The following is a 13,169-nucleotide window of genomic DNA, read 5'->3' as shown; positions in this document are numbered from 1 at the left end:
CCAACCCGCCAAACGTCCAAAAACTAACCCACATAGGTAAGAATTACTAGTCACCAAACGTAAGAAAACTAACCCCAAAACGTGAGAAATACTAACCCCCAAACGGAAGAACACTAACCCCTAAACATAAGAATCTCTAACCCCCGAAGTAAGAAAACTATCCCCCAAACGCAGGAATTACTTACCCCCAAACGTAAAAATCCTTAACCCCCAAACATAAGAACACTAACCCCAAAAAGTAGGAAAACTAAGCCCCAAACGCAGGAATCCTTAACCCCCAAACGAAACAATCCTTAACCCTCAAACGTTAGAATTATTAACCCCTAGACATAACAAAACTAACCCATAAAAGTAAATATCCTTAACCCCAAACGTAAGAAAAATAACCCCCAAACATAAGAATTACCAACCCCCAAACGTAAGAAAACTAACCCTCAAAAGTAAGAATCCTTAACCCCGAAACGTAAGAAAAATAACCCCCGATCGTAAGAATTACTAACCCCCAAACGTAAGACTCCTTAAACCCCAAACGTAAGAAAACTAACCTCAAAACGTGATAATCACTAACCACCAAACGTAAGAATCAGTAACCCCCAAACGTAAGAATCTCTAACCCCCGAATGTCAGAAAACTAACCCCTTAACGTAAGAATCCTTAACCCCCAAAAGTAAAAAAACTAACACCCAAACGTAAGAATTACTAACCCCCAAACGTCAGAAAACTAACCTCCAAACGTAAGAATCCTTAAACCCTAAACGTAAGCAAACTAACCTCAAAACGTAAGAATTACTAACCACCAAACGTAACAATTAGTAACCCCCAAACGTAAGAATCTCTAACCCCCTAATGTCAGAAAACTAACCCCTTAACGTAAGAACCCTTAACCCCCAAAAGTAAGAAAACTAACCAATAAACGTAACAAAACTAACCCCCAAACGTAACAAAACTTACCGCCAAACGTAAGAATTACTTACCCCCAAACGTAAGAAAACTAACCCCTAAACGTAAGAAGATTAACCTGCAAACATAAGAAAACTAACCCCCAAACGTAAAAATCCTTAACCCCCAAACGTAAGAAAATTAACGCCATAACGTAAGAATTAGTACCCCCTAACGTAAAAAACTTAACCCCTAAACGTAAGAATCCTTAACCCGCAATCGTAAGAAAACTAACCCCCAAACGTAAGAAAACTAACCCCCAAACGTAGAAATCCTCAACCCTCAAACGTAAGAAAACTTACCCCCAAACGTAAAAATTACTAACCCCCAAATGTAATTAATAACTCCCAAACGTAAGAAACTTAACCCAAAAACGTAAAAATCCTTAACCCCGAAACGTAAGAAAACTAACCCCCAAACGTAAGAATTACTAACTTCGAAACGTAAGAAAACTAACCCCCAACCAAAAGAATCGTTAACCTTCAAACGTAAAAAAACTAACCCCCGAACGTAAAAATTACTAACCCCCAAACGTCAGAAAACTAACCCCTAAACGTAAGAATCCTTAACCCCAAAACGTAAGAAAACTAATCCCAAAACGTGAGAAAACTTACCCTCAAACGTAAGAATCTCTAACCCCCGACGTAAGAAAACTATCCCCCAAACGCAGGAATTCCTTACATTCAAACTTAAGAAAACTAAACCCAAACGTAAAAATCCTTAACCCCCAAACATAAGAACACTAACCCCAAAACGTAAGAAAACTAAGCCTCAAACGTAGGAATCGTTCACTCCCAAACGAAAAAATCCTTAACCAACAAAAGTAATAATTACTAACCCCTACACATAACAAAACTAACCCCTAAACGTAAGAAAACTAACCCCCAAACGTAACAATTACTAACCCCCAAACGTAAGAAAACTAACCCCCAAACGTAAGAATCCTTAACCCCCAAACGTAAGAAAACTAATCCCAAATCGTAAGAATTACTAACCCCCAAACGTACGAACGCTAACCCCCACACGTAAGAATCCTTAACCCCCAAACGTAAGAAAACTAACCTCAAACGTAAGAATTACTAACCCCATAACGTAAGACAACTAACCCCCAAACGTAAGAATCCTTCACTTGCAAACGTAAGAAAACTAACCCGCAAACGTAAAAATCCTTAACCCCCAAACGTAAGAAAATTAACCCCCCAACGTAACAATTTCCAACGCCCAAACGTAGGAAACTTAACACCTAAACGTAAGAATCCTTAGCCCCCAAACGTTAAAAAACTAACCCACATAGGTAAGAATTACTAGCCACCAAACGTAAAAAAACTTACCCCTAAACGTAAGAATCCTTAACCCACAAACGTAAGAAAACTAATCCCAAAACGTGAGAATTACTAACCCCCAAAAAGAAGAAAACTAACTCTTAAACGTAAAAATCTCTAACCCCCGACGTAAGAAAACTATCCCCCAAACGCAGAAATTACCTACCCCAAACGTAAGAAAACTAACCCGCAAACGTTAAAACCCTCAACCCCCAAACGTAAGAAAACTAACCCCCAAACGTAAAAATCCTTAATCCCCAAACATAAGAACACTAACCACAAAACGTAAGAAAACTAAGCCCCAAACGTAAGAATTCTTAACTCCCAAACGAAAAAATCCTTAACCCAACAACGTAAGAAAACTAACCCCCAAACGTAAGAATTATTACTCCCCAAACGTGAGAAACTTAACCCCCAAACGTAAGAATCCTTTACCCCCAAACGTAAGAAAACTGACCAATAAACGTAAGAATTACTAACCCCCAAACGTAAAAAAAATTAAACCCCAAACATAAGAAATACTAACCCCCAGACGTAAGAAAACTAACCCCCAAACGTAAGAATCCTTAACCCCAAAACGTAAGAAATCAACCACTAAACGTAAGAATTACTAACCCCCAAACGTAAAAAAATTAACCCGCAGACGTAAGAATCCTTAACCCCCAAACGTAAGAAAACTAACCCCTGAACGTAAGAATTACTAACCCCCAAACGTAAGAAAACTAACCCCCACACGTAAGATTCCTTCACCCCCAAACGTAAGAAAACTAACCCCAAAACGTGAGAATTATTAACCCCCAAACGTACGAAAGCTAACCCCCACACGTAAGAATCCTTAACCCCCAAACGTGAGAAAACTAATCCCATAACATAAAAAAACTAAGCACCAAACGTAAAAATCCTTAACCACCAAACGTAAGAAAATTAACCCCCAACGTAAGAATTCCTAACGCCCAAACGTAGGAAACTTAACCCCTAAACGTAAGAATCCTCAACCCCCAAACATAAGAATTACCAACCCCCAAACGTAAGAAAACTAACCCCCAAACGTAAGAATTCCTAACCTCCAAACGTAAAAAAACTTACCCCCAAAAGTAAGAATCCTTAACCCTCAAACGTAAGTAACCTAACCCTCGAACGTAAGAATTCCTAACCCCCAAACGTAAGAAAACTAACCCCTAAAAGTAAGAAATCTTAACCCCCAAACGTAAGAAACCTAACCCCAAAACGAGAGAATTACTAACCCCCAAACGTAAGAAACCTAACCCCCAAACGTAAGAATCCTTAACCCCCAAACGTAAGAAAACTAACCCCTAAACGTAACAATTACTATTCCCCAAACGTAAGAAAAAACCACCAAACGTAAGAATTACTAAACACTAAACGTAAGAAAACTAACCTCCAAACGTAAGAAAACTAACCCCCAAAATTTAGAATCGTTAACTCCCAAACGTAAGAATAACTCAACCCCAAACGTTAAAAAACTAACCCCTAAACGTAAGAATCCTTAACCCACAAATGTAAGAATTACTTACCCCCAAACGTAAAAAAAACTAACCCCCACACGTAAAAATTCTTAACCCACAAACGTAAGAAAACTAACCCCCAAACGTAAGAATTATTACTCCCCAAACGTGAGAAACTTAACCCCGAAACGTAAAAATCCTTCACCCCTAAACGTAAGAAAACTGACCGTTAAACGTAAGAATTACTAACCTCCAAACGTAAAAAAAATTACCCCCAAACGTAAGAATCCTTAACCCTCAAACGTAAGTAACCTAACCCTCGAACGTAAGAATTACAAACCCCCAAACGTAACAAAACTAACCCCCAAAAGTAAGAATCCTTAACCCCCAAACGTAAGAAAACTAACCCCAAAACGAGAGAATTATTAACCCCCAAACGTAAGAAACCTAACCCCCAAACGAATAAATCCTTAACCCCCAAACGTAAGAAAACTAACCCCAAAACATAAGAATTACAAACCCCCAAACGTAACAAAACTAACCATCAAACGTAAGAATTACTAACCCCCAAACGTAAGAATCTCTAACCCCCGAATGTCAGAAAACTAACCCTCAAAACGTAAAAAAACTAACCCCCAAACCTAAGAAGACAAACCCATAAACGTAAGAATTACTAACCCCTAGACGTAAAAAAAGGTAACTCTTAAACGTAAAAATCCTTAATACTTAAACATAAGAAAACTAACCCCTAAACGTAAAAATCCTTAACCCCCAAACGTAAGAAATACTAACCCCCAAACGTAAAGAAACTAACCCCCAAAGGTAAGAATCCTTAAACTCCAAACGTGAGAAAACTAACCCCCAAACATAACAATTACTAACTCCCCAAACGTAAGAAAACTAACCCCCAAACGTGAGAATCCTTAACCCCCAAACGTAAGAATAACTCAACCCCAAACGTTAACAAACTAACCCCCAAACGTAAGAATCCTTAACCCACAAACCTAACAATTTCTCACCCCCAAACGTAACAAAACTAACACCAAAACATAAGAATCCTTAACCCCCAAACGTAAGAAACCTAACCCCGAAACGTGAGAATTCCTAACCCCCAAACGTAAGAATTACTAACCCTTAACGTAAGAAAACTAACCCCCAAACGTAAGAATCCTTAACCTGCAATCGTAAGAAAACTAACCCCCAAACATAAAAATCCTTAACCCCCAAACGTAAAAATTACTAACCCCTAAACGTAAGAAACCTTAACATCCAAAAATAAGAAAACTGACCCCCAAACGTAAGAAAACTAACCCCCAAACGTAGGAATTACTCACACCTAAACGTAAGAAAACTAACCCCCAAACAAAAGGATCGTTAACCTCCAAACGTCAGAAGACTAACCCCCATACGTAAGAATTACAAGCCACCAAACGTAAGAAAACTAACCCGTAAACGTAAGAATCCTTAACCCCCAAACGTAGGAAAACAAACCCCCCAACGTAAGAAAAGTAACCCCCAAACATGAGAATTACTAACCTCCAAACGTAAGAAAACTAACCCCCAAACGTAAGAATCTCTAATCCCCAAACGTAAGAAAACTAACCCCCAAACATAGAAATTAATGACCCCTGAACGTAAGAAAACTAACCCCCAAACGTAAGAATCCTTAAAACCCCAAACGTCACAGGACTAACCCCCATACGTAAGAATTACAAGCCCCCAAACGTAAGCAAACTAACCCCCAAAAGTAAGAATCCTTAACCCCTAAACGTAACAATTACTGACCCCCAAACGTAAAAAAACTAACCCCCAAACGTAAGAATCCTTAACCCTTAAAGTTAACAACACTAACCCCCAAACGTAAGAAAACTAACCCCCCAAGTTTAGAATCGTTAACCCCTAAACGTAAGAATAACTAAACCCCAAACAGTAAAAAAACTAACCCCCAAACGTAAGAATCCTTAACCCACAAACCTAACAAATTCTCACCCCCAAACGTAACAAAACTAACACCAAAACGTAAGAATCCTTCACCCTTAAAGTTACCAAAACTAACCCCCAAACGTAAGAATCCTTACCTCGCAAACGTGAGAATCCTTAACCACCAAACGTAAAAAAACTAACCCCCGAACGTTAGAATTACTAACCCCCAAACGAAAGAAAACTAACCCCCAAACGTAAGAATCCTTAACCCCCAAACGTAAGAAACCTAACCCCAAAACGTTAGAATTCCTAACCCCCAAACGTAAGAATTACTAACCCTTAACGTAAGAAAACTAACCCCCAAACGTAAGAATCCTTAACCTGCAATCGTAAGAAAACTAACCCCCAAACATAAAAATCCTTAACCCCCAAACGTAAAAATTACTAACCCCTAAACGTAAGAATCCTTAACATCCAAACGTAAGAAAACTGACCCCCAAACGTAAGAATTACAAACCCCCAAACGTAAGAAAACTAACCCCCAAACGCAGGAATTACTCACCCCTAAACGTAAGAAAACTAACCCCCAAACATAAGGATCGTTAACCTCCAAACGTAAGAAGACTAACCCCCATACGTAAGAATTACAAGCCACCAAACGTAAGAAAACTAACCCGTAAACGTAAGAACCCTTAACCGCCAAACGTAGGAAAACTAACCCCCAAACGTAAAAATCCTTAACCTTCAAACGTAAGAATCCTTAACCCCCAACGTAAGAAAAGTAACCCCCAAACATAAGAATTACTAACCCCCAAACGTAAGAAAACTAACCCCCAAACGTAAGAATCCTTAAACCCCAAACGTCAGAAGACTAACCCCCATACGTAAGAATTACAAGCCCCCAAACGTAAGAATCCTTAACCCCTAAACGTAACAATTACTGACCCCCACACGTAAAAAAACTAACCCCCAAACGTAAGAATCCTTAACTCTCAAACGTAAGAATCCTTAACGCATAAACGTAAAAAATTATAAACCCCCAAACGTAAGAAAACTAACCCCGAAACGTAAGAACACTAACTTCCAAAAGTAAGACTCTCTAACTTTCAAACGTAACAATTACTGACCACTAAACGTAACAAAACTAACCCCCAAACGTAACAATTACTGACCTTCAAACGTAAGAAAACTAACCCCCAAACGTAAGAAAACTAACTTCCAAACGTAAGACTCTCTAACTTCGAAACTTAACAATTACTGACCGCTAAACGTAAGAAAACTAACCCCCAAACGTAACAATTACTGACCTTCAAACGTAAGAAAACTAACCCCCAAACGTAAGAATCCTTAACCCCTAAACGTAACAATTACTGACCAGCAAACGTAACAAACTAACCCCCAAACGTAACAAAACTAACACCAGAAAGTAAGAATTACAAGCCCCCTAACGTAAGAAAACTAACCCCAAAACGAAAGAATCCTTAACCTGCAATCGTAAGAAAACAACCCCCAAACGTAAAAATCCTTAACCCGCAAACGTAAGAATTACTAACCCCTAAACGTAAGAAACTTAACCCCTAAAGGTAAGAATCCCTAACCTCCAAACTTAAGAAAACTGACCCCCAAACGTAAGAAAACTAACCCCCAAACGTCAAAATCCTTAACCCCGAAACGTAAGAAATACTAACCCCTAAACGTAAGACAACTAAACCCCACACGAAAAAATCCTAAACCGCCCAACGTAAAAAAACTAACCCTAAAACGTATCAATACTTAACCCCCAAACGTAAGAAAACTAACCCACAAACGTAAGAATCCTTAACCCCCAAACGTAAGAAAACTAACCCGTAAACGTAAGAATTTCCAACCTCCAAGCGTCAGAAAACTAACCCCAATTGTAAAAACCCTTAACCCCTAAACGTAAGAAAACTAACCCCCAAACCTAAGAATCCTTAACCCCTAAACGTAAGAAAACTAACCCCCAAACGTAAGAATTACTAACCCCCAAACGTAAGAAACTTAACCCTGAAAGGTAAGAGTCCTTAACCCCTAAACGTAAGAAACCTAACACCCAAACGTAAGAATTACTAACCCCCAAACGTAAAAAAGCTAACCCCCAACCGTAAAAATCCTTAACCCCCAACATAAGAAAACTAACCCCCGAACGTAAGAATTACTAACCCCCAAACGTCAGAAAACTAACCCCCAAACGTAAGAATCCTTAACCCGTAAACGTCAGAAATCCAACCCACATACGTAACAATTACTAGCCCCCAAAGGTAAAAATCCTTAACCCTCAAACGTAAGAATCCTTAACCCCCAAAGGTAAGAAAACTAACCTCCAAACGTAAGAATCCTTAACTCCCAAACGTGAGATTCCTTAACCCATCAACGTAAAAAATTATTAACCCTTAAACGTAAGAAAATTAACCCTCCAAAGTAAGAATAACTAACCCCCGAACGTAAGAAAATTAACCCCCAAACGTAAGAAAACTAATCCCCACACGTAAGAATTACTAACCCCCAAACGTAAGAAAACTAAACCCCAAACGTAAGAATCTCTAACCCCCAAACGTAAGAAAACTAACCCCCAAACGTAACAATTACTGACCCCTAAACGTAAGAAAACAAACCCCCAAACATAAGAATCCTTAACCCCCAAACGTAACAATTACTAACCCCCAAACGTAAGAATCCTTAACCCCCAAACGTAGGAAAACTAAACCCCCATACCCAAGAATTACTTACCCCCAAACGTAAAAAAACTAACCCCCAAACATAAGAAGACTGACCCCTAAACGTAAGAATTACTAACCCCCAAATGTAAAAAACCTAACCCCAAAACGTAAAAGTCCTTAACCGTTAAACGTAAGAAAACTAACCCCCCATCGTAAGAAAACTAACCCCCAAACGTAAACACCTTAACCCCCAAACATAAGAAATACTAACTCCCAAACGTAAAAAAACTAATCCCCAAACGTAAGAATTACTAATTCCCAAACGTAAGACAACTAACCCCGTGACGAAAAAAATCCTTAACCCCCAAACGTGAAAATAACTCACCCTCTAATGTAAAAAAAATAACCCTTAAACGTACGAATACTTAACCCCCAAACGTAAGAATCCTTAACCCCCAAACGTAACAAAACTAATCCCTAAAGGTAAGAATTACTAACCCCCAAACGTAAGAAAACTAACCCCCAAACGTAAAAATCCTTAACCACCAAACATAAGAAAACTAGTCCCAAAACGTAAGAAAAACTAGGCCCAAAACGTGAGAATCCCAAACTCCCAAACGTAACAATCCTTAACCCTCAAACGTAAGAATTACTAACCCCTAAACATAACAAAACTAACCTCCAAACATAAGAAAACTAACCCCCAAGCATAAAAATTACTAACCCCCAAACGTAAGAGAACTCACCTTTAAACGTAAGAAACGTAAGAATTACTAACCGCCAAACGTAAAAAAACTAACCCCTAAACGTAAGAAAACTTAACCCTCAAACGTAAGAAAACTAATCCCCGAACGTTAGGATTACTAACCCCCAAACGTAAAACTAACCCCCAAACGTAAGAAAACTAACCCCGAAACGTGACAATTACTAACCCCCAAACGTAAGAATTAGTAACCCCCTAACGTAAGAAAACTAACCCCCAAACGTAAGAATCCTTAACCTGCAATCATAAGAAAACTAACCCGCAAGGGTAAAAATTCTTAACCCCCAAACATAAGAATTACAAACCCCTAAATGTAAGAATCCTTAACCTCCAAACGTAAGAAAAGTAACCCCCAAACATAAGAATCGTTAACCTCCAAACGTCAGAAGACTAACCCCTATACGTAAGAATTACAAGCCACCAAACGTAAGAAAACTAACCCGTAAACATAAGAATCCTTAACCCCCAAACGTAAGAAAACTAACCTCCAAAAGTAAAAACCCTTAACCTTCAAACGTAAGAATCCTTAACCCCCAAACGTAAGAGAAGTAACCCCCAAACATGACAATAACTAACCCCAAAACGTAAGAAAACCAACCACCAAATGTAAGAATCTCTAACCCCCAAACGTAAGAAAACTAACACCCAAACATAGCAATTAATGACCCCTAAACATAAGAAAACTAACCCCCAAACGTAAGAATCCTTAAAACCCCAAACGTCAGAAGACTAATCCCCATGAGTAAGAATTACAAACCCCAAACGTAAGCAAACTAACCCCCAAACGTAAGAATCCTTAACCCCTAAACGCAACAATTCCTGACTCCCAAACGTAACAAAACTAACCCCCAAACGTAAGAATTACTCACCCCTAAACGTAAGAAAACTAACCCCCAAACGTCAGAAGCCTAACCCCCATACGTAAGAATTACAAACCCCCAAACGTAAGAAAACTCACCCCCAAACGTAACAATCCTTAACCCCCTAAACGTAAAAATTACTCACCCCCAAACGTAACAAAACTAACCCCCAAACGTAAGAATCTTCAACGCATAAACGTACAAAGTTATTAACCCCCAAACGTAAGAAAACTAACCCCCAAACGTAAGAATCTCTAACCCTCAAACGTAAGAAAACTAACCCCTAAACGTAACAATTACTTCCTTACTCTCAAACGTAAGAAAACTAACCCCCAAACGTAAGAAAACTAAACCCCAAACGTAAGAATCCTTAACCCCTAAACGTCAGAAATCCAACCCACATACGTAACAATTACTAGCCCCCAAACGAAAGAAAACTAACCCCCAAACGTAAAAATCCTTAACCCTCAAACGTAAGAATCCTTAACCCCCAAAGGTAAGAAAACTAACCTCCAAACGTAAAAATCCTCAACTCCCAAACGTGAGAATCCTTAACCCAAAAACGTAAAAAGATATTAACCCCTAAACGTAAGAAAATTAACCCTCGAACGTAAGAATAACTAACCCCAAAACGTAAGAAAACTAACCTCCACACCTAAGAATTACTAGCCCCCAAACATAAGAAAACTAAACCCCAAACGTAAGAATCTCTAACCCCCAAACGTAAGAAAACTAACCCCCAAACGTAACAATTACTCACCTCTAAAGGTAAGAAAACAAATCCCCAAACATAAGAATCCTTAACCCCCAAAAGTTACAATTACTGACCACCAAACGTAACAAGACTAACCCCTAAAGGTAAGAATCCTTAACCTTTAAAACTAACAAAACTTACCCCCAAACGTAAGAATCCTCAACTCCCAAACGTAAGAATCCTTAACCCTCAAACGTAAGAGAACTAACCCCTAAACGTAAGAATTACTAACCCCCAAACGTAAGAAACTTAAACCCCAAACGTAAGAATTCTTAACCCCCAAACGTAAGAATTACTAACCCCGAAACGTTAGAATCGTTAACAACCAAACATCAAAAAACTAATCCACATAGGTAAAAATTACTAGCCGCCGAACGTAAGAAAACATACCCCGTAAACGTATGAATCCTTAACCCCCAAACGTAAAAAAACTAACCCCTAAAAGTAAGAATTACTAACCCCCAAAACGTAAAAATCCTTAACCTCCAAACGTAAGAAAACTAACCCCAAAACGTAAAAATCCTTAACCCCCAAGCGTAAGAAAACTAACCCCCAAACGTAACAATTACTCACCGCCAAACATAAGAAAACTAACCCCCAAACGTAACAATCCTTAACCCTTAAAGTTAACAAAACTAACCCCCAAACGTAAGAATCCTTAACTCCCTAACGTAAGAATCCTTAACCGCCAAACGTAACAATTACTAACCTCTAAATGAAAAAAAAAACAACCCGCCAACGTAACAATCCTAAACCCCCAAACATAACAAAACTAACCTCCAAACGTAAGAATTACTAACCCCCAAACGTAAGAAACTTAAACCCCAAACGTAAGAATTCTTAACCCCCAAACGTAAGAAAACTAACCCCTAAACGTAAGAATTGCAAACCCCGAAACGTAAGAATCCTTAATCCCCAAACGTCAAAACACTAACCCACATAGGTAAGAATTACTGGCTACCAAACGTAAAAAAACTAACCACTAAACCTAAGATTCCTTAACCCCAAACGTAAGAAAACTAACCCCTAAACGTAAGAAACACTAACCCCCGACGTAAGAAAACTATCCCCCAAACACAGGAATTACTTACCCCAGAAACGTAAAAAAAAACTAACCCCCAGACGTAAATATCCTTAACCCCCAAACGTAGGAAAACTAACCCCCAAACGTAAAAATCCTTAAACCCCAAACGTAAGAATTACTAACCCCTAGACATGAAAAAACTAAACCAAAAACGTAAGAATCCTTAACCCCAAACGTTAGAAAACTAACCCCCAAACATAAGAATTATGTTTGGGGGTTAGTTACCCCTGAACGTAAGAAGTACTTACCCCCAAAAGTAAGAAAACTAACCCCCAAACAAAACAATCCTTAACCCTCAAACGTAAGAATTACTAACCCCTAGACATGAAAAAACTAAACCAAAAACGTAAGAATCCTTAACCCCAAACGTTAGAAAACTAACCCCCAAACATAAGAATTATGTTTGGGGGTTAGTTACCCCTGAACGTAAGAAGTACTTACCCCCAAAAGTAAGAAAACTAACCCCCAAACAAAACAATCCTTAACCCTCAAACGTAAGAATTACTAACCCCTAGACATGAAAAAACTAAACCAAAAACGTAAGAATCCTTAACCCCAAACGTTAGAAAACTAACCCCCAAACATAAGAATTACTAACCCCCCAACGTAAGAATCCTTAACCCCCAAACGTAAGAATTACTAACCCCCATACGTAAGAAAACTAGCCCCCACACGTAAGAATCCTTAACCCCCAAACGTCAGAAGACTAACCGCCATACGTAAGAATTACTAGCCCCCAAACGTAAGAATCCCTAACCCCCAAACGTAACAATTACTGACCCCCAAACGTGAGAAAACTAACCCCCAAACGTACGAATCTTTAACCCTCAAAGTTAACAAAACTAACCCCCAAACGTAAGAATCCTTAACTCCTAAACGTAAGAATACTTAACCCTCAAACGTAACAATTACTAACCTCTAAACGTAAAAAAAGCAACCAGCCAACGTATGAATCCTAAACCCCCAAACGTAAGAAAACTACGCCCCGATCGTAGAAATTACCAACCCCCAAACGTATGAAAACTAACCCCCAAACTTAAGAATCCTTAACCCCCAAACATAAGAAAACTAACCCCAAAACGTGGGAATCACTAACCCTCAAACGTAAGAAAACTAACGACCAAACGTAAGAATTACTAACCCCTAAACGTAAGAATCTTTAACCCCTAAATGTCAGAAAACTAAACACAAAACGCAAGAATTACTAACCCCCAAACGCAGAAAACTAACCCCCAAACGTAAAGTTTCTTAACTTCCAAACGTAAGAAGACTAACCCCTAAACGTAAGAATTACTAACTCCCAAACGTAAAAATCCTTAACCCCAAACCTAAGAAAACTAACCCCCAAGCGTAAGAATTACTAGCACTCTAACGGAAAAA

This window comes from Pavona decussata, unplaced genomic scaffold, assembly GCF_977016875.1.
Source record: "Pavona decussata unplaced genomic scaffold, jaPavDecu1.1 SCAFFOLD_102, whole genome shotgun sequence".
NCBI lineage: Eukaryota > Metazoa > Cnidaria > Anthozoa > Scleractinia > Agariciidae > Pavona > Pavona decussata.
This window is presented reverse-complemented; position numbering follows the sequence as displayed.